Source organism: Gavialis gangeticus, unplaced genomic scaffold (genome assembly GCF_001723915.1).
Source record: "Gavialis gangeticus isolate Ggan-Ray unplaced genomic scaffold, GavGan_comp1, whole genome shotgun sequence".
NCBI lineage: Eukaryota > Metazoa > Chordata > Crocodylia > Gavialidae > Gavialis > Gavialis gangeticus.
Window position 1 is genome coordinate 1,285,455 of NW_017729003.1, and position 3,750 is coordinate 1,289,204.

Genomic DNA, 3,750 nt, shown 5'->3' on the forward strand with positions numbered 1-3,750 from the left:
CCGGGCGGGGGGGGGAGAAAGACCCCCGCCGGCAAGCGGCAGAGCGGCATGGCGTGTCGGCTGCAGCAGCGACCTGGCGCGCAGGAAGGGGCGGGCGCTGGTCCGGGCGCGGGGCGGGGCTCCAGGCACGGGCTGGCGGCCGTTCTGCCAGTGCCGCCTCCCCGCCCGGCCCCTTGCTGGGGCAGGGGTTCGCCCCGCCTCGGTCCCGCCAGGGAGGTCCAGTTCTGCGCGTCCCCCCGCCGCCTCCTGGCAGCCCTCACTCGGCCCTTTCGCACCCCAGACCCTGCTGTCCGCCTAAGGCCGCCTCCCCCCGGCCGGGGCCTAGGGCACAGGGCCAAACTGCAGACAGCAGAGGGCTGCCTCAGAGCAGGAGGTGAGGGAGACGTGTTGGGGGCAGGTGACTGCTCTCAGGTGTGGCAGAGACAGGGACCCCCCAGGCAGCTGGCGGGCAAGATGTTGCAGGGAGAGGAGCGGGCTCCCCGCGCGGGGCGGGGCCTGCGGGGGTGTTCCAGAACGGCCCGGGGTTTTGGAGCCGGGAACGCGCTGGAATGTCCCTTGGTTTTGGCCCGCGCGGCTTTCACTCTCGTTTTGTAAAGAGGAGCGGAGATGTGTTTGTCACTCTGCCTCCTCTGTCAACAATCAGACCCGCCCTGCAGCACCAGACCTGGAACCTGAACTTCCTGTTAGGGCTTCCTGGCTTTCTCTGCAAAAACTGCCGTTCCCGAGCAATATAATACTGCCCAATGCACAATACCAAATTACTTATTTGGTATTACTTATACAAATTACCTGTGCTCTACTTGTTTTACTGACTGCTTAACAGCCTGAGTGAGGGAAGAGGAAGAGTGGAAGCACAAGTGGATGGGAGCACAAAAAGCAGGGAGGATCAGAGGGTGGAGACGGATGTGGTCTGATTTCTCATTTGTGTCGCAGCTGAAGCTCTCTGTTGGGCAATGTCTTTCTAGTCAGAGATAACAACGGAGAACACAAGGAGTTAATGCTGTGGGCCAAAAAAAGTGCAGGGAGAAAAAAGAGAGTAAGTGATGGTAAATAGAATTAGTTTGCAACGTGGGATGATGGCAGATTTCTTTGTCCAGAGCATGAGGCTCTGGTTTGAAGGAACACTTGTACAGGATACAGGTCCTCCATTGAGACAGGTAAATTAATATGGCACAACAAGCCATACTACAAGTCGCTGTGCTGTAGGGCGGCAGCTGCAGGGTTAAGAAAAGGAAGAACAAAAGAAGATTGCCTCTGGCAGGCACTGTTCACACAACTAATACTCTATATTGATTACAAAGCAGAACTAAAGCAAACTGCTGAGTTGGACAAAACTAAAATTACAAATAGAAAAGATCCATTCAGATAGAAAAGATCAGGTTCACCAATGAAAATGTTCTTAGCTGGTATTAACAGCCAATGATTAACCAACCATATCAGCTGATGCTGATCTGATAACTAATATTTAGTAACAGTGCAAAGCATTTTAAACCACTGACATGAGCAAACATTTTTTTTGTTTTGCATTTAAAGCGCACACACACACCTCCTGCCTGCTCCAGCCCTCAATGAGGAATGCAGAGACCACCTAATACCCATGCACATCTCCCCCTCACCCATGGCTCCTACCCTCAGCCCCGTTCCCTGCACAGCCCATGCTGCTGTCCTGGGTGGGTGAGGTGAACCCTTGTGTGGACAGCAGCACTGCGTGCATTTGGAGCCCTAGACCACACTGCTGCCTCAGCACTAGCGGGTCCTGCACAGTCAAGCTCCCACGGCTGCCTGGGAGAAGCCAGTTTTGCAAAGGCACCTGGTGCCTAGAAGAGCAGAATTTTCCTTGTGCAGCTCCTTAGCCCACCCCTGTGCAGCTCAACATCTTCATGGCGGCCCCAGTGCTCACCCCTGCTGCGAGCGCAGCATTGTCGTGGCAGCAGCAGGAGCTGGTAACAGTTCCTTTGCTGCCGAGTGCGGCGGCCTGTAACTGCTCCCTGGCGCCCCCTCCCCCTCCCTCTGTTTGCCGAGACCTGTAGTCTGCTGTGAGCTTGGGTCTGCAGCGGGGCACAGAGAGCACACTATGCCCACCAGGGCGCCCCTGGACCATAATTATTGGCACGTGGCCATAATTATTGGCTACAACAACCAAAAAAAGCCAATAGGTGATAACATAATTTCTCCTTTTATTGGTGCCAATCCTATAACCAACCGATATTCATAGATTCATAGATTGTGGAGTCGGAAGGGACCCCGAAAGATCGTTGTGTCCGATCTCCTGCCCCAGGCAGGAAAGAGGACCAAGGTCAGATGACCCCAGCCGGGTGCCTATCTAGCTTCCTTTTGAGGACCTCCAAGTTAAGTGATAGTACCACCTCTCTTGGCAGCCCATTCAAGATTCTGGCCACCCTTACTGTGAAAAATTTCTTCCTAATGTTTAACTTGAATCTACCCTCCACTAGTTTGTACTCATTATTTGTAGTTACTCCTAGGGGTGCCCTGGTAAATAGCGCATCTCGAATTCTCTGTCCTCCCTTGATAAACTTATAGGCTACTACAAGGTCTCCCCTCAGACATCTCTTGTGAAGGCTGAAGAGATCCAGATCCCTCAACCTCCCCTTGTAGGGTCTTGCACAGAGGCCACTAATCATATGAGTGGCCCTTCTCTGGATCCTCTCCAGATTCTCCACATCCCTCTTGAAGTGCAGTGCCCAAAACTAGACGCAGTACTCCAATTGTGGCCTGACCAATGCCGCATGGAGGGGAGTATCACCTCCCTCAATCTGTTGGTCATGCATCTGCTAATGCACGATAAGGTGCGACTGGCTTTGTTGATGGCATTGTTACACTGCCGGCTTGTGTTCATTTTGGAGTCAACTATGACTCCAAGATGCCTTTCAGCCACTGAGCTCCTGAGGAGGTCATCCCCCAATCTTTAGGTGTTCTGGGGATTCCTTCTCCCTAGGTGGAATACCTTACATTTATCTTTGTTGAATTGCATCCTGTTTCGTTCTGCCCATTGATTCAATCTGTCCAGATCGGCCTGCATCTGCTCCCTGCCCTCCGGTGTGTTAACTTTGCCCCATAACTTGGTGTCATCTGCGAACTTGGACAGGGTGCTCTCCAGACCCTTGTCCAAATCGCTGATGAAGATATTAAATAACGGTCCAAGGACCAAACCCCGCGGGATACCACTGCCCACCTCCTTCCAAGCCAAAAATGACCCATCCACCACCACTCTCTGGGTGTGGTCCCTAAGCCAGTTGGCCATGCACCTGACTGTGTAAGCATCCACTCCACAGCCTGCTAGCGTCTTTATGAGAACAGGATGTGAAACTGTATTGAAGGCCCCCTTAAAGTCCAGGTAGATGACATCTGCCTCAGCTCCAGTGTCAAGGCAGTGTGTGACCTGGTTGTAAAAGGCTATAAGGTTTGTCAGGCAGCATCTACCTGTGACGAACCCATGCTGGTTTCCTTTCAGCATCATTTCCCCTGCTGGGCCTTCACAAATGCGCTCTTTAATGATTTTTTCCAGTGTTTTCCCAAGGATAGAAGTAAGATTCACTGGCCTAAAGTTACCTGGCTCCTCCCTTCTCCCCTTCTTAAAAGTGGGCACCATGTTGTCCCTTTACCAGTCCTCAGGGACCTAGCCAGAGTACCATGAGTGCTCAAACAGCCTTACCAGTGGCTCAGCTATGACACTGGCCAATTCCTTCAGCACCTGTGGATCGAGGTCAGCCGGGCCTGCTGACTTGTACC